Source organism: Callospermophilus lateralis, chromosome 7 (genome assembly GCF_048772815.1).
Source record: "Callospermophilus lateralis isolate mCalLat2 chromosome 7, mCalLat2.hap1, whole genome shotgun sequence".
Taxonomy (NCBI): domain Eukaryota; kingdom Metazoa; phylum Chordata; class Mammalia; order Rodentia; family Sciuridae; genus Callospermophilus; species Callospermophilus lateralis.
The window spans coordinates 49,251,270-49,274,522 of record NC_135311.1 but is presented as its reverse complement, the minus strand read 5'-3'; positions in this window follow the sequence as shown (position 1 = coordinate 49,274,522).

Genomic DNA, 23,253 nt, shown 5'->3' with positions numbered 1-23,253 from the left:
AGACAAACAGTCCTATGCCTGGAACTTAAAGAGATGTAAACATTTTGCAGAACATGAAAGTTGAGAAGCTTCTTTACAGAAATATCCAGAAAGCTTGTATTTAACAAAAGACTTCATGATATATAATTTGATGGTATCTTTCTTTAAAACAAGCAAACAAAGAAAAAATAAGAGAGTTAAATTTTCTTTATAGTACTTTGGTTGAAATATATATCTAATCTAAATCATGAATATTGATTGTCATTATGAATTTCATCAGATAAGTTAACAGTCAAGAAGGACAGTCAAGGACAGTCATGAAGTCTAAACTTCAGAAATGTAGAAAAATTACAATTTTTACAGTAAAAACTGATTTTTTTCACAGACTCTGAGAGCATTGTGCTTAGAAAGGAGTTGGAATAAGTGCCACTTCTTTGGTTAACACAGATTTGAGGACACAGATTTCTGGAGCCATAAAATACTTCAAGTGACACAGCCAATTAGTTTTAGGGTATCTGCACTTGAATTTGACCTCATTTGTTATTTCCTTGCATTTCTTGCACCAACCTGTTTTCATTAGAAAAATGACAAACTCACCATTTTCCTTTATCCTCTTGCAAAATATGCTCAGCAAGCCCCCTTTTCCCTTTACCACCAAATTGTGCCTGGATTTAGTTTCCTGACCTATCAACTTATCTACTTTCCTGCAAGTCAATTAAACCTTGTAGAATCCTACTGTAGTGCTTCTTAAATAAATTTATAAGCAAGTTTATACTATAGAACATGATGCTTGATAATTTTGGTGGGGACTGGAGGAGTTACTGGGGATTGAATTTAGAGGCACTTGACCACTGAGCCACATCCCCAGCCCTATTTTGTATTTTATTTAGAGATAGGCTCTCACTGAGTTGCTTTGCACCTCACTTTGGCTGAGGCTAGCTTTGAACTTGAGAGCCTCCTGCCGCAGCCTCCCTAGCTGCTGGGAAACAGACATGCTGGGAAATAGAACCTGGCAAGCTTAGATAGTTTTAATAGCATCTGCAGAACTTAAAATCCATTTAGGAAGCACTATCATTTGCAGGCATGTGGCAAATATTTTCTTTGAAGAAGAAAGAGGCACTTGAAACCAAGTGAGTTTTAGGTAGTTATTATTATTGTGATTGGTTTTTAGCTTAAAAACACATACCCATGGCATGTTGTCCACAATACAAGAGGGAGAGATATAGGGGCCTTGACTGAGGAAGACTGTTCATGTTTTCTCAGTCTCCCTCCAAAGGATGGATGCATATTTAGTTAGACTTTTATGAGTTATAAAAACATTGAAAAAGATTTATGTTTCAAAACACATCATCTCTATTCTACATGAAGCAGATTAATACACTAATGGTTCTACTATAACATATTTCTTCCCTCACATACTTGAAACTCTTCCATAAAAATTACATTAAAGATTATCCCTGAAAGAAATAATTTAGACTTACTTTAAATCATTGTTCAAACCAGTGATATTTCATCTCAAACAGCCAAAGACCATATATGCCCCAATTTAAATAGTAATTTATATATGTAAACAGTATTCATATTCTCAGATAATTTAGCTATATTTGGATTGTCATTAAATTTTTAATTCAGGTATTAAATCATAGGAGCCATTTACCTAATCTACATGAAAACAGGACTTAATATTTCTTCCATTTGTTTTGTTTTTAATTTTAGAGATGGGGGAAAACAAGATTCATTGCAAAGTATGATACTCAATGACTTGCCAGGAACAAAATACTGATGTTCATGTGAAAACACTGAAGAAACAGTTTACATGAGTTAGTGTGATTCATAGTAGCACTTAATTCAACAGAAGAGACTGTAACAAACTCAAGAATGATAAATCATTATTAAGAAAAAAGTCTGTTTAAAGGGCAAATTAATATTCTATTCCTTAAAAAAAATTCTCATATTTTTAACACTTGAATATAAGACATCATTAGCATCACATAAGAGCTGTGTAAAAAAGCAATATACAATTAGTGGATAAAATATTATTTTAATGCTAAACATTATTATATTGTTATAAAATTGCAATATATACTAGTATATTTTTATGAGATTAGTGTTAATAGTTTCCTTCAACTGAATTGCTGTCTTGTCCATATTTCAGCCATAGGGAGTGACAAATATTTATTCCTAAAGTACTTTGTTGTCAATGTGTTTATAAAATTCCCTTTTCTAGGGAAATTCTAAATTCAGAATTTATAGCACAGTATATACAAAATAGGTTTAAAAAACAATTTAAAAATTTCACCCTTTAACTTACTAATAATGTTAGAGCCTGATTATTTAAAAAGTTTTTACCAACATGTATCATGAGCAAAAATGACAGCATGCTGGAGTAGCCAAGTATAAAGCTCTTGTCCAAACATGTCTTCCAGTTCAGCTTTTATATCAGCTTCACCATTTATTATTAGAAATAGTACTAATAATAGTAGCAGTGGTAAAATAAGCCATAAAGAGTTTAGTAGACTTCTATTTGTTACTTTCAACTGGACCTGCTCAAATATGCTGGACTGAATGTATGCAGAAACTGTAATCCTCATTTTAAAAAGTAGTTAAAAAATAATCATCAGTAAAAGGTTGTTATTTTTTTAACCCTTTCCAGATTCAATCCTTTCCAGATTCATTTCTCAAGGATTGCATATAGGCATATAGGCTTTTTAAAAAATTTTATTTTTTATTAGTTGCTCGAGACAATACAATGATCTTGACATATGCATATAGGCTCTTGATGGAAGTTTTCTGTGACTAAATTTTTAAGAAGAGTAATTTCTTCATAATTCTAATGTGGTAGAAAAATATTCAGTGCTGCAGTTTCTGTCAGCCTCTTGGTGTGCTATTATTTTAATATGCTCTGACACAGAAGATGCAATCTTCTGGACTCCCAGTCAGCAAGATTGTCAAGAATAAGAGTGTACATACATGCAAAACATGTAGAGGGAAGAACAAAGTCCTGACATACAGAGAATTGCCTAAATATTTATGCTACACATGTTTTTGCTATTTAGTGTACTGGGTAAATGCATAACTATTTAAAATTTGTATTTATAACCCTATTTTCTTTCTCAATAAGCCCTTTCAACCAAGTAAAATACACTGAATAAATTTACATTTTCCTAAAACATTATGATAAATCTGTGACTCATCTAAATACACGGCAGCAATTACTGTGAAAGGCAGTCACATCCCCCACAGTATAAAGAACAAAAGATATAAACTTACTCAAGATACATCAGCATCCTCTTCAAAAAGTAATTTTAAGTGACTTTGGGTGCTTAAATATGATAATTAATTGGTACAATTGAAGAAGATCATTTTGCATATCACTCTGAGCTATGATTTTTCACTTAGATCAAATGGTTGTTCTATAGTATTTATCTAATTTTCAGTCACAAGCCTAGATAGAAAGTAAAGTATTTGTTGTTCATATGCAATTAGTAAAAAACAATTTAACAAAATAAAGTTATTATTCCAAGATAATTGTACAGTTTCTTTTAAATAAATAATAGACACATCTTGTATTAATAAATTTCAAATAAATGAACAGTGGTATCATGAATTTAAATATGAAATACTATAGAAAAATTAAAAACTTTCTATTAGCACTTGAGGAAAGGAGTGAACAGTTAAGCCATGGCAGTTTTACATCAGTGTAACCAAATGATTAAATAGGACAATCAACAGTGCCAATAATGTTCTGATTTTGTTTACCCAATTCATAAAATAAACTAAAATGTATTTCATTTTCTTGTCCTACTCATTATAGCCTGATCCTCATGATGCAAATTGATTCACACTAAGAAATGACTTGGGAAGCTCCAGTTTATTACAGAAACAATTTTTGGCATTTGTATTTACTTAACAAATATCCCAGTAGTTTGAAATTTTCCTTTTTATTTGCTTTATTCTGTTCCTCATTCTTTCTCCTTTTTCTATATTTCCAATGCCCCATCCTCTTCCATTAACTATGTGCTGCATTCTCTCACAAATGTATAGTATTTTTATGCAATTGGACTTGTAGCATTATCTCTAAAAGTATCATGCAAATTTCCTATAACACACTTGGACTGTAGGAGTGGCTCAATGTCTGTAAATGTAGTCCTCAAGTTCCCCTAAATCTGAATATTTTAGGGTATAGATTAACAAATTCCTTAAAAGTTTTACTTAACACATATATATCAAAATTCACTTTGTGCCATGCACAAAGATGACTAACTGTGGCCCCTGTCCTTAAGGACCTATACTCTAATTACAAACTCAAACCTCCAAAAAAGAAAAAAATATATAACAAATGCAATGTATGTTCAAATAGAAAATGATCAAAGGAGATATGTGAGAACTGATAATGGGAACATATTTAACTTCATATTTCGAGAAATAAATTCTGAACAAAAAAGCCACAAGTCTAGTCAATGTGCAATATTCAGCTATATAGATAATATTGGACAGAAAATTAGTTCAAGGAAACAGCATCAAGTACAAATATCATTTTTTTCACAAACAATTTTTATTTTTACTAGGGGATAAGTTAAATAAGCATCAGGCACTATTGGGCAATGGAGTTAAAGAAAAAAATATTAGAAAACAATTGATTCTTCATTTTGTGTTAAAGAGTTTTGACTTTTATCACTATATATGATTGTGATACTGAACAGTGGTAAGTAGGATAAAAAATACCATTTAGTAACTGTTGTTTAAGAAACTACTTTAGACTTTAGTATCATAAAACAACTGTTAGCTCAGATTCTGTGAGTCAGCAATTTTATCTGAGTTCAGATTTATGGGTTTATACTGACAATTTCAGAGAAAACATATTTATGTTTCCATTAACTGTTGGTCCACCAAGTAATTATCCTTCTCATGGTTTGTTGGCTGGGATAATGGGACCATGGAACCAATTATCCAATTTGCTAGCCTAACTCATTTTCATAATGCTGGCAAATGTTCAAGAGTAGCAAGGCTAGACATTGTAAGCACTCTTGAATGCTAGGTTCAGAATTGGCATACTGTCATCTTTTGGTCAAAATTAACACAAGATATTTCTCAGGATGTGGGATAAGAGATAAATCTCTTGGCCAAACTATAGAATCAGCCTAGGTGACTTCCAATGGATGAATGGATGAAGAAAATATGGTATATATATACACAATGGTGTTTTATTCAGCTTTAAAGAAGAGTGAAATGATGTCATTTGCAGGAAAATGGACAGAACTTGAGACCATTAAGTTAAATGGATGGAACTTGAGACCATTAGGTTAAGTAAAATGAGCCAAACTCAGAAAGTCAAGGGTCATATATTTTTTCTCCTTTGGAAGCTAGAGAAGAAAAAGGAATAGAAAGGTTGGAGCTATCTCATGAAAAAGGGAGTTTGGCAGGGTAGAGGAAAAGGAACAGGAGAGGGGAGAAGGGGAGGGAAAAGGGAAAATTCTGGGAAAAATATTAGTCAAATCATATAGTTATGTTACGTGCTTGTACAAATATGTAACAATGAATCCCACCATTATGTACAAATATAACGCACCAATTAAAACAAAAACAATAAATAAATAAAAACTCCATCTCTTGAAGGGAGGGGCTGCAAAGGTTTCTGGACATTATTGAAATCGGTCATAAGCAGTAAGTAACATGATCTGAATTATATTTGGGGTTGTGATTGCTGGCCTCAGGTGCACATTATAATCCTGGTGCTTACTCACTAAATCAGAATCTCTGAATATAGTTCCAAGGAATATGTATTTTGAAAGAAGTTATTCAAGTGTATTTGAAGTGCAGTCGTGGTTGAGAAATATTACCCTCAGTAGATCATTCTGATCACAATATTAAAAGAATATATTTAAGTCAAGGTATTTTATTATTCATTTTATTTTACTTTCTGTATCTAACAAATCAACTCCTGCAAGATCAAGCCACAGGACACATTGGCCACATATTGATATATCTCACATCATCCAAAGATGATAAGTGAAACTAAGCCTTGGAAGGTAGAGAAATAAAGACATTTACAAAGGCCTCTCTGTGAGAGTATAATCATAATGCGTATAATTTTCTAATGTACTGTCATTAAAATGATTTAGCTACCATGTTTTTTACATTCAAAATTTTAAATGCTGGGGAAAGATAATCTGATAGGCTGTTCTTGTGCTCTCCTAGACCAATCATAGGGAGGGCCATTAAGCAGAAATATGGCTTCAAAAATCCAGCTCTGTGGATGAAGGACTTATTTGAGAAAAGAACATCTGGTTTCCCAACCCTAATATTATCCATTACGTGAGGGTTTGAAGGAAAGAAATTGGAATATATTTTAGAGGACTACTGCAGTGATTCAGTTATAAGATGATGAAAGACCAAATTGTGATATGGAAAGGAACAAGGCAGTCTGGAAATCAAGTGTAACTTTTAATAACATGGAGGGTTTTTACACTAATCTATATATTTAACATATATTAATCATATATATTTAACATATAGATCATATATATTTAACTTATTAATCTATATATTTAACATATATTAATCATAACATTGAAACTCAGTTGACTGATATTGATAGAATTGGCTTTTGGGTTTGGAGTCCTTATCATGTAATCATGTATTGCCCTCTAATACAAGCTAAAAAAGTCTGATTACTAAAAAACAACTAAACAAAACAAAATTATTATTCCAAGGTAACTATATAGTTTATTTTCAAATAAACAATACATACATATTTTATGAATACATATCAAATAAATGAGCAAGTGGTGTCATGAATTTAAATATAAAATACTATAGAAAAAGTACAAACTTTCCTGTGATGTTATGTTATAGAAAATTCAAAAGATTTCTGGGGGAGGTGGGAAGTCTCATGCCTTAGATTTAGGAAAAGAGTTCAGGAGAAACTTATGTATTTACTAACACATAGTAAAAGTACCTTCAGTAGTGGTGGATGTTGCACAAATAAATTAGAATGAGACCTCAAGAACTTTGCTAACTGTGAATATATTTTAAAGCATTAAATTCACAGTTTAATAATTCCCCATAGGTTCATATGGAGGCACTAAATTATGAAGCTTCTTGGAATTTTTGCAAAGCTTTAGACAAGAATATTTTATTTGGACACTTTTTGAATTTGCATATTTGATGGCCATACATGGTGGGGGCGGGAGGAAGCAGTTACTTGGTATTTCAGAGCTATCCAGAATAAAGATGTAAAGAGGTCCATAAAAAGAAAAAAGGAGAACTATATTGCCTTGATGTACTGACTTTCATTTTGAAAGATCACATAGCTTTTTACAGATTTAACAACCTGACATACAAAGATCACTTCAACCTCTGCTGAAATACAATCAGCCTAGGGGTGAAACTCACCTGTTATTAAACTTCCTCTGGCAGCACTACAAAATAGTTTAGTACAGAAAATAAAAGAGAAGGTCAAACCTCATTAAAACTTCCAGGAGAAGTTACCACTGGGCTACTGAATCTTGAGGAAGAATTGGCTCCAATCAAAGTGAAACTGCATTATTTGATGGGAGAGATAATATCAAAAATTTTAAAAAAGGAGAGAGAAAGAAAAAGAAAAAGAAGGAACTGTTCCATTTTCTCAGTAGGAAAGAGGTAGAAATGTAGAAAACCAAGTTAGTAAGTGCCAACACCCAAACTGTGTGAGAGCATCTTGAAGCCTCCTCTTTCCTATAGCAAGAACTAGCTGTTTAGAAAGTTGAGGGATGAGACTATCCTACATAAAGGAATTCTATGAAACACAAAATGATTTAAACATCATTAGATCAGGAATTTGAGGGTGTTGATGGTAACTAAATCTAATGATAAAAGACACTGGACATGGTGTTTTAATGATAAACATATTTAAAATAAAACAACAACGCCTCTAGAAATACCCACCTGCAATTGTGTCACCAGACCTCATTCATCTGACTGAACAGGACTGCAGCAGGGTGTGGGGCATAAATAAGCTAAACTCTGCTCTTTGATCTCAGGAGGGTAAGAATTACATTTTTCCAATCTTTTAAGCCATATGTTTCATCAAGGGATTTTCTTTCCTGCATTCTAAAATTTAGCAATGATCTGGAAAGAAAATACTCTGGATTCACTATTTTACAGATACAAATATCACATATCTAGGAGAAAACTGTCTTTTTTAGGAAAGACATAACATGTGCACCTCATTATAATACTAATCCACCTGATAGAGAACTAGAGACACATGAGTTGTGATTACACCGTGACTAGACTGCTTGAAGGTGGTCGGTCTGCAAACTCACGTCACCTCACTTTAGGAAAGATTGAGTGGAACCCTCTAATGAGGAGTTCATAATGGCTGCTTGCCAAGAAATCAGTGGCCTGGTCTTTTCAGAGTCTATCGCTCACCTCATTAGGTTGGTGAAAAATGGAGCTAAGACTCTCTCAACTATACTCCCCATAGACTTCTGACCCATTGAAGGGCTAATAGTGAAGAACTCTCACTCTGATTTGATGGTGATACATTTTAGGGTAGGTGTGATAAACTGCAAAGAAGTTTGAGGTCCCACATCTCTGATTTTTATTTATATTAAAAATAATGGATTAAAAAAAACCTAAGAAATAAAATGTATCTTTTAGAGAAAATAATCCCAGTGAAGATGTTTTCCCTTTTTTTGTCAGTTACCTCTTTTATGACTGAGTCCAACTAAGGAATCTCTGATGGACTTGAAGTGGTTCCTCCCCAGTGATCTGATTCCCTGTGTTTAGATTCTCATTCTTACTCTCTTTGTTCCACCAGCACTTCTACTTGTCATTTCCCGAACATTCCCATTGTTCTCACTCAAAATTTTGTTCACCACTCTATGTAAAAACTACTGTCATATTTTAGATAAACATTTTATTAAAGATTAACATATATGCAGAAAAGCATACCAATCATAATTATGAAGTTATCTCATCATAAAAGCATCTATGTTAATTCTATCTAAATAAAGACAATATTACCAGAACTGCAGAACATGTTTTCCAGATCACTATCACCTTCTTCATGGAAGAAATTAAATTCTGATTTCTAATATTATATATTAGTTTTGCCTGTTTGAATTGTGAAATAGAATCCTTGGTATCTAACTTCTTTCGTCCAACATTGTGTTTTCTATATTCATCTATACCTTTATCTATATTTCTAGCTGGGTCCATCTCTAGCTTCATGGTTGATGAAATGAATAAAACCCAATTTCTTTTCTAATATGAAGTTGGAGGACTTTTGGTTGTTTAAAGATTTTGGCTTTCACAAATATGTTCCTATAAATATTCTTGTCCATATCCTGTACCTATTTCTGCTGCGCTCCATATCTAAGAATGAAATTTCTGGAAAGTAAGATACATTTTTATTAAGGCTTAATAGAAAATAAACAAGTATTTTTCGAAGTGCTTTTACTATTTTATACTTATACGAATAGTGTCTGAGAGTTCCTTTTGCTGTATATCCTTTATAAATGTAAAAAAAAGTCTCTGATTTAAAATACAATGATAAAAACACATTTGAAATGAAGTGAAAAGTACCCAATTTTAATAATTACCCACACTGTTTATCCTCTTGTGTAACTCTTTGTTCTCAATTTTCTCGTGGCTAACTGAATTTCTTTTATTACTAACAATATTTATATCAAACAATGCCATTTATTCCCCTATTGATTTGTAGATAAAATATCATGCTATGTATTTCTAAACTTCTATAGTTTTGATAATGAAAGAGAGTGCTAAATGGATGGTAGTGTTTGGGATAAACCTATTTATAACTCTACTCTTAGTAACTGCACGGATTTCCTTAGCAATTGCAAATAACATGCTGGAATTGTTTTTTATTCCATCAACTATAGATCACATCAATTATCTTCCAATTTTATCAGATGAGCACATTAGTCTTCCACATGTCTTCTCTAACTTCCTTAATCAGTTGTGTTTCTCAGCTTCTATAATTTGTACCTACACTTTGAATTTGTCATTATTGGCTAAATTTACATTTTATTATTTAACCCTTGTTAAGTCTCCATAGTTCATATACAAATTGGTTCAATCTACATATTTTTGTCAATGGACACTGAATCAGTATACTTTTTGTTGTGAGCCAGCCATGGGCTGGCTGCATATGGGCCACCGCACATCTAGCCTAGTGGACAGGAACATCTGGTATCTGGGAATGATCAGTGAACATTTCCTCTGTTTAACTGCCCTGACACATTGTGAATCTCTATTCTGCTCTGCCATGTCCTACACAGCACCTGAGCTGGGTGTGGCCTGCCAAGTTGCCAATCAATCTGCTGACTGCAAATTATCAGGAAGTAAGACTTTGACCTTGAAATCTTATCCCTGTCTTTGATGTACCCCCTTAAGTAAACCACTGGAGCCATCTTTCCTTTGTCTAGTTCCAGATCTTGTGTGGACTGGATATATCAGAGACTCTGCTTTTGCAAATACATTTATGACTCTCTGTGTTTTGTTTTTCACTAATTATTTAAGACTTTAAGATCACAGGTGGCTTACACCCTCCTCAGCAGGATGAAGAACCCTGCAATGAGACATTGGCCATTGCTCCTTATACTTTTAAAAAATTTTCTTCTACGTAAAGAATATATCAGAACCTTGCATAACTTACACAGTATGTTATGGTAGTCACAGTTAAATGAAATTTATTTATTTCACCTCTTTACTTGATCATATTCTAATATTTATCAGAGGAAGTAATCATTCCATTTATATTTGATACATATAATTTCCTTTCTGAATGTCACTTGCTTCTGTTTATAATCTGGAATGATTTTGTCTTAAGTTTCACACAAAAGCCACGCTGGAATGGGATGGTACTCCTAGCTAGGCAGACACATGGATAAATCTGCAAGTCACCTAGATGTCCCATCTTTGTTTTTCTTTTTATTTATTTTTTCTTGAGTATATATTCAAATTAATTTTCTTAAATGGTTACAGAGGAGTTAATATCTTAGAGTTTAGATGATTTGAAATATTATTATTTGTACTCATACAAAATTTATTTAACTTTTGGCATGTCTGGGAATAAAAAGTATTAGACAATTTTGCCTAAGTCCAGTGATGGTCTTCATCTGTTTCCTATTACACCTTATTATTATTGATAAATCTGATGGTGTTCTAACTCCCTTTTGTAGATCATCTGTTTCTTTTCAACTCTGTGAATTTTCAGGGTATTTTTTCTTGTCATTGATATTTTGAACCATGTGTTAGGCAAGTGTTCTTCTTCACCAAGAGAATACTTTGCAAGTCTTTTTATTTCTGGATCCTTATCTTGCAATTTATCTCTACCAATCTTCTACTCATTTTTGCCCTTATCTACTTTTCTTTCTTACCTATATTTCTTTTTGTTATTTTTCTTTAGAAATTGATGTTCTCTTGACTTTTTTTTTTTCATTTTCATGTCCTTGTGTTTTATTCAAGCCTGTCAGGAATATATCTTTGACTTTTTTTCCAAACTATTGATAATTTTCCTTAACTTTGTCAATATATATATAATGTCAGCATGCTCTTCAGTATATTTTATTATTTCCCTATGGCATGCTCTGTTATTTCACAAATGCAATGTATTCTAATTTAAGATATTATTTATATAGTGTGTTTGTGTGTGTGTCTCTGTGTGTATACTTAGCTGTCTACTTCGTTTTGCTTTCTCAAATTTATGTGTATTCTGCTTTTGTATTTGGCATAGAGAACCACAAATTAAAAGATGAGGAGGCAATGGAAAGAATGTCTTCAGAAAAATTTAAAGACAATTGCTAAATTAGGATTGAATATTTAGAAGCATAACTGTTACTCATTGACCAATCTATTGCACTAATTAAAAATATTAACAACAAATATAAAGTATGTGAATCAGGTGCAACCAATATTTTCACAAGGGTAACATGATTCATAAACATGAACTTTGAAATAGAAATGCAGTGCTTTGGTTTTTCTTTCCAATGTTTTGTAAAGATATTTCATCCTGTGATATTCCCCCCTAATTTTTCTCAGAAAAAAAGACAGTTATAATTTTAAATACACTATCTTTGTTATCATTTGAATGTGAATTCAGGAGATAGATACTTTTGTGTGGCTGATTTGTCCATCTTGAACCAGAAGTCTAATATTGTATTTGATTATGTATTTATATACGTTTCTCTCCTACCAGACTAAATTCTGAAAGGCAGAAAATTTAATTCAACTTCCTATTAGCAGTATTAAATTTTTATTACTTATTTAACATTCTGTGTACTTGCCTTTTTTCAATACATTCATTTGAAAGGTGTGCTTTCTTTTAGTCTCTTACAGCTTGTGTAGTGTCTTAAATTTGTTAAGAACCTGTCTTTATCATTCATCACATGAACTTATAGGTTTTAAAAAAGCTCTCCTGAGATATGCAGAAATAGTTTTTTTCTATACATTCATATGTAATAAAAAGGAATCACAAAATAAAGGTCTAATCTCTTAGAGGGAACACTTTAAGATCACATTTCAATTATGTCCAACAAATTTGTGAAATAAGTTTAGGCAATAAATTCACTTCATGTAATTGATATAATTTTAGAGCATTCACCACTACATTTCTCTAGTTCTAAGATTTAATAATTAACTCTTTATTTGCAGGACAGACTTTTATATACTTTTCTGAAATTATGGACTCTGGTTATAGATAGCTATGTATAATTATGGTAGTATTGTAACTGCTATAGTTTAGGTATGAGGTGTCCCCTAAAAGCTCATGTATAAGACAATAAAAGAAAGTTTAGAGATGAGATGATTGGGTTATTAGAGTTAGCCTAATCAGTTCAGTAATCCTCTGGTAGGGATTAACTAGGTGGAATCTATAGACAGGTAGAGTGTGCCTTGAGGTGAAGAGTCATTGGGGGCATAACTTTGGTGTATATATTTTGTACCTGGCCTTCAGTGCCTCTCTCTGCTTCTTGGTGGTCATGTCCTGAAATGCTTTCCTCTACCATGCTCTTCTGCCATGATGTCCAGCATCATGACGCAAATAAACTTACTCTCCTCTAAAATTGTTCTCATAAGGTCTTTTGGTTACAACAATGATAAAGCTGTATAAAACAGTGACATTATGTTTATAATAAAATAGAGATTTTAATTGGAATTTTATTACATAATCATAGTTGATCATATAGTTATTTTTACATTAATTTTAACAAAATAAGGATGTATCAGAAAACAATTGTAATGAATTCGAGTAGTGGGTAATCTGATCCAATGTTTACCAGGTCTGAATTGAAACTAAGGATTTTCTGAAAGGTACTTCCCAGTCCTCATTATCAGTTTCAGATGAGACATTAATGTCAAGGCCATGAGGTTTTATTAATTTGAAAGGCTGAATTTTCATCTAGACCAAATCAGTAAAGGGCCAGACATAATCCAAAGATCATTTTTTATTTTGGCAAGGAAAGCCATCAGACAAGAGTCCTGTGAGTCTTACCAAGTTAATGTCAATGTAAATGACACAGTGTAAACTCTATTTCATTCTATGTGCTAGAACCCATTAAGTTCAAGTGGGCAATAAAAACCTGCTTTTAAACTCATCTATCCCTGTGAATAATGACTTTAAAAGAATCTCCTTTTTTTTTTAAAGACAAATGAGTTGAAAGGCAATAAGCAGAGTGATATTAAAAAATAATAAATATTTTCTCTCTAAAAGAAAAAGAAAGTCCATAAATGCTACCACATTCATAATATTTAAGTATTTCCATTTTAAAATGTTACAAATACATCGTAGGTATTAGCTAAGTTATCTAACTTATGGCATAGTTAAAAGATAACAATTTTATAAATAGTATAGATATTCATAAAAATTTAAAAACATTACATTCCTTTATTTCTTTATTTACTCCTATTGCTCCATTTGCTATGCATGGACATATCAAGTAGAAGAACTAACATATTTTAACAAAGTATACAGGAAGAAATACAGACAATTTTTGATCATATGTTGATTCAAAGAATGTAAAATAAACATGAAAATAGTGTGCTTGTGTGTGTGTGTGTGTACGTACGTACACTTGTATAAAAAAGAAAAATTAAGTGGAGATAACTCTAAATTGATGGTCAGAGAAAACTTGTATGTGGAGATGTGTGCTCAATTGGCTATTTAAATTATTTAACATGGGGAATTCCATTATTATGGGAAAGTGAGGGAGGGGGCCTTTTTGTGTGATATGTTCAAGGAAGATAAAATTGGACCTATGATTAAAGCCTAATCAACATATGGGAGGAAGAGTAATACAAAATGAGTGCAGAAGCTATGGTCTATTATTCAAATCACTGTATTCCCTCCATAATCAAGGATCATACCAACTGCCCTCAAGTTTTTCCAAGTTCATCTGACTTGAAGCCTAAATCCAAAAATCTGCTGTCTCCTCTATAATATAGAATTTATTGATTCCCAACATTTTTGTTCTCTCTCTATTCTTACAGGAATTCACTTTCTTCTTTAATCAACTAAACTGCATTGTTAGTCATTTGTTATAGTATAGTCATTTATTATGTGAATACACACACACACTTTTATATCTATTTTACCTTCTTTTTTATTTATTTCTTACATACATGACAATAGTGGAGTGAATTATATTCATAATTATCCATTCAAATCACAATTTTTCGTAACTCTGTATATAAAGTATGTTCAAAATTATGATCAAAATTTATTTTGGATATTTGATTATTTATAATTTTATATATTTCTTCTCATGTACTTTACTAAAGTAAAATGTTCTTCTATTAGCAAAAGTCCCATCTATTTAATATCTCTATGCCCAACAAATAGAGCAGTGTGACACAACATCAATTGCTACTTCTCATTTTTTTTTTTTTTTTTTACTTTTTAAAACCAAAATTCCAATTCTGGCTTACACTTATCTCTCTAGCTACCCCATGCATATATGTGTGAGTGAGAAATGACACTCTATCATGCTGACTGATTTCACTCTAAATGTTTAACAGTGAGCCCTAGAAGTCATTAACACCTTCAGGCAATCATATTGCCTTCCTTTATGTTGTCTCTATAAGTTTTCTAGCTTTCCATTTCTTATGTTAGAAAAACTTTATGACACTTTTAAACACCACTGCCCCACCACTTTCAAGCTCTGCAGTGGTCTTAAAGAGAGCAGATTATATTTTAGTGTGGGAACATAGTTCCTGTTCTAGAGGCAGAATAGCAGAGCTATTATCTAATGAGGGTGTGTATTGTTTACTTTACCTTGTTTGTGTGCTACCTGAAGGTCTCAAATAAAGGTCTCAAATGCTTTCTTTGGTCCATGTAATTCAGAACTCAAAGCAGAAAAGCCACAGGCATTATGCAAAAATTTATAGAGAAAAAAAAAAACTACCCAATAACCCAAACAAATAATTGCAATTAAAGCGGAAAAAAAAATTGAGTAATGAATCATTAGAGGAAAGGTTGGTAGAGTTTTATTGTTTAGTGAATTAGAACATTGAAAAAGAAGTGTATACCAGAGAATGTAGAAAAACACACATATGTGCAGGACAGGACAAACTCATAGAAAAGAACTCCCTAAACTTTTACTTCTGGCTCATTTGTAGGTTCAATGAGGAGGAAGAAAAGGGAAAGAGGAAGTTGTGTACACCCAAGCTTCTCTCTCTCTCTCTCTCTCTCTCTCTCTCTCTCTCTCTTTCACTATTGCTTTTAACATCTGTCATTCAAGGATATATCTGTTGAAATACTATCTAAACACAAGCTACTTCAGAGAATACACACAAAAATGCAGACTTTATAAAAACAGTGAGAAAGCAAACAAACACAGCCTATAGCAATCAACAAAATCAAACCCGAGGAAAGGAAGAATTTTATTTTCAGAGCTAGAATCAAAACAATAATTTAAAAACATGTAAAGAAGCAAGAGAGTATTGTTCACTTTTTGAGGAAATTAAGAATGGTCCATGAAAAATAGAGAATACCAGTAAATAGATTAAACTTCCATAAAGTATTCAGATGGAAAATCTGGAGCTGAAAAGTACAATAATTAAAATGAAAAACCAACTGGAAGCTTTTAATATTGTATTTTAACTGGCAAAAAAAATAAGTTCTATTGAACATAAAATAACTAAAACTGCCTTGTCTCAGAGTGGATTAAAAATGAAGATAAATGAACAAAACCTAAGATACTCATAGGATACCACCGATACACCAACATATGGATAATGGAATCCTGCAAGGAAAAAAGAAAGGGGAAGAGAGAATGCTTGGAGAATCATTGGAAGCCTTCTACATTTTACAAAAAGCACAAATCTATAAATATAAGAAACTCAATGAAATTAGGACAAATAATAGAGAGAGACCTACATTAAGACACATTAAAATCAAATTGTCCAAAAACTAAGGGTAAAACATATGGAAAGCAGCAAAATTGAAGTAATTTATCACATACAAAGTATTCTCAATAAGATTAACTGCAGATTTTTTTCTTAAACACCATAAAGGCCAGAAGGACATTTTAAATTTTGAGGGAAAAAATAGCTGTTATCAAATAATTCTATATTCAGCAAAACTATATAGAAACTACATAGAACAGTACATTGGTACATGTGCATGTATACGTGTGTGTGTGTGTGTGTGTGTGTGTGTGTGTGTGTGTGTATACTATTAGAAAACACATATTAGGTTCTGAGGATGATGGATATTTATATTTATAAAAAATCCACACTGGAGATTTTACTCAAATTAATCAAAGACATTGAGTAAAACCATGAAACTAAAATCATGAAAGTAAAATTATGAAAACCATAAAACAAATAGGAGAAATTTTATGTTATTAAATTTGGGTTCCTAGATATAAAACCCAAAAACAACACAAAAAAATGATAGATAAATTTGGCTTCATAGTAATTTTAAAAATTATGCACCAAAGTGCATTTTTCAAGAAAATGAAAAGACAACCATAGAATGCAAAAAAAAAATCAAATTTCATATCTGGCAAGGTTCTAGTATTTATGATATATAAAGAACCCCCTACAACTCAGAAACAACAAAAAGATAGACAACCCAATTAAAATATGAGCAAAGAACAGGAATAGACATTCTTCAAAGACAATCTACAGATGATCAACTAGTACATGAAGAAATGATCAAAATTTGTAGTCATTTAGATAATGCAAATTGAAACCACAACCATATACTACTGCATACCCACTAGTGTGGTCATACTTAAAAAATAGAAAATAAATATTGGCAAAGATGCGGAGAAATAAGAACACTGATATATTGGTGAAAAAAATGAAAATTGGTTGTGTCAATGCATAACACTTTGCTGGTTTCTTAGAAAGTTAAAATTACCACACGACTCAGTAAATCCATTGCTACTTATATACCTCTCCAAATTGAAAACCAGTACTCAAACAACTTCATGTTCACCCATGTTCATATCAGCATTATTTATAATAGGTAGAAATAGTCCAACTGTCCACTAAGGTATGAATGGACACAAAATTCCTTTCAACAGAATATTATCCATTCATACAAAGGCAATGAAATATCAACATATGCCATAACATGGATAAACTTAAAAATATTATACTACATGAGAAAAGCCAGACACACATATATTCACAAACTGTATAAATCCGTCGACATGAAATAGCCATAATAGATGAATTCATGGGGACAGGGAGCTGGGAATGTGAAGCAATTGCTTATTGAGTATGGAGTATCCTTTTGGAGTGATGAATATCTTTGTGAATAGATAAAGGTAAATATTGCAGAAAATTGAATGTATTGAGTGCCACTAACTAGTTCACTTTAAACTGGTTTATTTTATACAAATTTTATCTCAAAATAAACAAAGAGAAATGATCACAAGAAAATCTCTACATGCTCTATCTACTGTATCAACTCATTAATAAGGATTTTTGTTGTATATTCTTCCCTGTCAGCAAAGATGACTTGTCCTTGCTGATATCAAGGGTCAGGCTTTCTCCTTGTACACTAAGTAAACTGTTTATCCAAGGTCATTCTCTCTGTCATTATCATTGTGTTGTCCCAGATCATAGATTTTCCCTATTCACTGGGTCATTTTTATTAGGATATAAAGACTAATACTTTTTCCATTCAAAATATTCATTAAAAATGTAAAAACAGGGCTGGGGTAGAGTACTCACCTAGCATGTAGAAGGCCCTGGGTTCAATCCTTAGCACCACATAAAATTAAATAAAATAAAGATATTGTGTCCAATTACAACTAAATATTAAAATATATTTTAAAAATAAATAAATATTAAATATTAAAGATATATAAATATTAAAAAATATATAAAAATTAAAAAAACAATGGTCTTTAACACACATTCTCTTCAACTTACATTCCATGCATTTGCTTCTCTTTGCAACAAAACTCCATCTGCTAAAGAAAGAAGAAAAACTAACCTCATATATTTTCAAGCTATAATAAGCTTTTCCCTCTCATCACTTCAACATAATCACAATGATCAAGGTTCCTGATGACATTCCTATTTCTAAAACCTCAGGCTGCATCTAATGTGCCCCTCCAATCGTGTTTGATAAAATTGATCACCCCCTCTTTTTGCTTCGTTTGGTTTTGAAGATATAGATATTTTCCTCCTGTTCCCCCTGACACTTTTTTCTATCTTTTCTCCTGTACACACCCATCTCCTGACATGAGAGGGCTCCTTGGATCAGTCCCTGGACATCTCTTCCCTGCCTGGGCTCCTTTCTTGGAGAATTCTGCTGTTTCATTCATGTTGAAGAGTCCCACATTCACTTTGAAGTCTTAACCTCATTCCCCATCTTCAAATTTATATTACCCATCTGCCTATACAGATGGGTAATATAGGAAACTAATTAATGTGTTCAAAATGATGACCTGATTTTTTTTGGTAATTTTCCATATTTTAATTAGGAAAATTCCATCTTCCAAGTTTCTCAGAAACAATATCTAATGGTGACCCTTGATCTGACCATTCTCTAGCAGGCTATTTTTAATATCAACAAATTCATCTGATTGTCTTCAAAATATACCTAGAATTCAAATACTTCTGCCCACTGTCACCACTTTCCCTCTGGGTTAAATGAATATTGCTTCTGTCCTGGATTATTGTGCTTGATTCTACGTGGCCTCCTTGCTCCTGCCTTTATCTCATTGTATTTTCTTCTCAGTGTAATCTCTCATGTTTGTTCCACTCCAGCCACATGGACCTTGCTTGTATTTCTTCACACTGGTGGTTGTTTTACTCTCATATTTCTCTGAAATTCATTCTATCACTAACTTCTGAACTATTTTCAAAAGTAGCATTCTCAATTTTGTCTTCTCTCATACCATGTTTAGATATCCAATTATTTTTCTTTGCTTAGTTTCCTATGGCATTTTCTACCCTGCTATATAATTATGTTTTGTTTTGTTTTTGAATTTATATTTGTAGACCTCAGAGGTTAAGCTGCATGTGCAATATTATTTTCTATTCTGTTCACTGATGTATCCAGAGGAGTTTTGTAGCATGTATTAAATTCTAGACAATATTTTTGAAGGAATGAATGGAAAATTATGAAAAATTAGTTGCTTTATATTATAAAGAAATTGGTTATAATTTAACCTTGTAAAACTTTACACAGATAAGATTGGAAAGATAATTACTATATTTTTAGGTATTTGTATTAATTCAAAAATTTATTTAAATTATAAATAGAGTAAAAGGAGATTTACTATGTTGGTTAATCAGTATCTTTTTCCCCAGGAAATTATAATATACTTCTTTTCTTCTTTCTTTAATATCACAGCATTTTTTTCATAAAAAATGTGTATTGGCTTAGTAATAATAAAACATAAATATATTTTATTTATTGCATTAATTAATTACTTATTGAGTAATGGATAGCTATCTATAAATATCCAATGGGTTACTTAGGACAATAATGCATAATAAGACAAATTAATATCTTTTAGTCATTCATTTATTCTTTGTATTTTTAACTATCCAGAGGCAGCGTATTAAAATTGACTTTAGATGCAGGAGTTTAAAAAACATAAATATCATCAATGTGATTTTGAAGTGACTATGAAAATGAAAAGAATTAATTCATCATTAAAATTGATTTATGATATTGTATGATTTACAGAGGTAGTACATTAATTAAATTCTGAAAATCACCATGGTTAATTAATCTGGTTGTAGCCTATCTTGTGGTTAGGCTTTGTGCTAAAACGTCAACACCAATAAGATGGGAAATGATTGAGGACATCATATAGCCAGGTGAAAAAGAGATTAGTACATCACTTCTTTCTTTTGAAAATTAGCCGAATTTTCTTAGTGTAAATCTATCTACATGTTTTTTCCACTTTATTCATTTACATACACATGCAACAAACATTTCCTGAGCTATTGTGGTCTTGGCATTAAACTAGGCAATGCAGATGAAAAGCCTTACTAAAACACTGTTTTTACATCAAGGATCTTCTCAGCAAAAGGAAAATGAATAAACACATGCACAACTGAATGTAGTATATTAGCCATGATAACAAAAGTCTTTGCATTTCTGCTATTGAGTTTATAGAATAGATTCTAAGCCAATTAGTTTTAGGAGCTCCTTCCTATTGGAAACTGAAATGTTCTCCTTAGCATGGAAGACGCACTCAAGAGCACTAAGTATTTATTGACTGAGTTGGTAACCTCATATTAACATCCATAACATCATTACTTATTACACTGGGTTGTAGATGGAGATTTGAGAAATTAGGCTATTTACCATTCCCAAGGCATTTCCTAAAAGTTTATTTCTTATAACAATCTACCATTAGCACTTTATGTTTTATTTGAAAACTTAAAATCTATGTAAAATGTAGAAAATTCCAGATAACTTAAAATTGTATTTAGTTGTGCTATCAAGTAACATTAAATAAATCATTTAAAAATATCCTCACTGTAAAAATATCCACTCCTCAAATGGATCTAGAATTGTTTTTATTTTCAGAGCTTTCAAGTTTTTTTTCAAAAGCTTTTAGTTTTAGAAATTCCAATTATTTATTAAAATATTTCAAAATCTAATAAAATACTTTTAAAAAAAATGTCCATAGAGCTTATATTTAGTGGGACTTGTGGCTTTCATTTAATTTGACATAATCAAGTATTTTCAAGACAAGGAAAAAAACTGTCAACTTCTCAGGTAATTTAACAATATACACTTATCTAGAAATATTATGGAATCATTAAGATCTCTACCTGAAGGCTGTTTAAATGCCAAATTTTATAGAACTGTCACTTAATGCATTTCTTTGTGATATATGTGTTTATTTGTAGTTTTTCATTTGCGTGTATACCCTGAGTGTTGACAGAGAACATTTCAAAAGATTTAGATTACTTCCTCACAGGTATAAGCTCTATGTCCTAAAATGTACACAGATGAAGGGGCTCAGGAAAACAAATTGAGACTTTTGCTATTGATGTGAGTGTAGACTTGCACAAAATTGAGTATCTGTAAAAGAGATTGTAAAGTCCAGTGTGGAAGAAAACTAAGTTAGAAATGGTCATCATCAATGTGCTATTGATATTTGCTTCCTCCTTTGGAATTAGGCAAAACTTGTAAAAGTGGTAGAGAAGTATGGGAAGGGAGACAAATCGAAGGAGCAGCTTTTGAATACCTATTATCAAAATTTGGGGAAATTAAAGAAAAACTGATACTGGTTCACTTGAAAATATATTCATAAAAGTTTGATTTTCTTTAAAAATGTCAAGTATCTACTTTAAATGCACACTCTAAATATTTGCCTATCTCCATTTACCTGTTTATTCAAATTTACCTCTGTGCTGCCTATAGTATTCTGGGCTATATGAAGCATATAATACTCTGCAGTAGATAACAGATTGTATCATCAGAAGACTATTAAGTGGAAGATATGATGTGATTATGTGAAGCTGTGCAGCGTGAGACTGTTGCGGTCTTCATCCTGAATGTCCTCTAGAGGCCCATGTGTTGAAGTTAGGCCCTATCTCACAAGACTATTGGGAGGTGATAGAAGTAATGGAAGGTTAGTTCACTGGGCACATGGCCTTGGGATATTGGGCCCATGGCCCCTTCTTCTCTCCTTTAGTTTCCTGTCTGCCATGAGTTGAATAGGTCTTCTCTGCTATGTGTTCCTGCCATGTTGTACTGTGCCATCACACACTCAGAGCAATAGGGTCCAATAACCATGGGCTGAAATCTTTGAAACCATGAATTGAAATAAATATTCATTCTTTAAAATTTGAGTATCTCAGGTAGTTTGTCACAGCATACAGAAACTCTTTCACTCAAAGATGAAAGTGAAGAGTTACCAGCCAGTTTTACATAAATTTCTATGCATGAGACATTCTTTCTAAGTTGCTGCATGAGCTTCAGACGCAAGAAGCCATGTCTTTATCTTATCCCATGTTGTATACTGATCTATACCCATGTCTAATTTGTGAATTTTGATAATGCAATATTCATTTTTTAACACTTATAATTTGACATGTAAATAAAATTATATATATATGTTTAAGAATATGGCTAAATCACATGCATGCAAAATGATTTCTTATCACTTTAGCATCCTTCAACATAGACATTCTCTCTTTCCAGAAGTTTGTTTCCATGATAAGCATACAAATGTCCCAACACACACACACACACACACACACACACACACACACAGACACAGACACTGTTAGATCTAATTCTCATATTTGCAGAACTCAGCATAGATATTACATCATTTGAGAGAACAATTCTCAGTCCTCAATATTGTGTTAAGTTACCATCTAAGTGCACACAAGTACCTATATTTGTCTACATAATAATACTTGACAACTATAATAGTGATTTCTTTACTTGAATATCTCTAGGTAGTCAGCTCCATCTAGGCAAAAACTTTTTCTGTTTATCAAAGAAACTTTATTGAACAGTATAATTCCTAGCATAACAAGCATTCAACATATTAATGAGTTTACTTTTTTATAGTTGTTTAAATGCATATATATATATATATATATATATATATATATATATATATATACACACACACACAATACAGAAAAATAACCAAACATCCAAATGTTTGCACACAGTACATCATATAATATATACTATGTCTATTCTTTTTGGAAAAAATGACACTTGTGTTCAAAGACTCAAGTTTTAAATGGAAGGGATGTACTTGTGATTTTCAATATTATAAATCTATGGTATTATAAGATGGCTTTAGTGGTTTATTT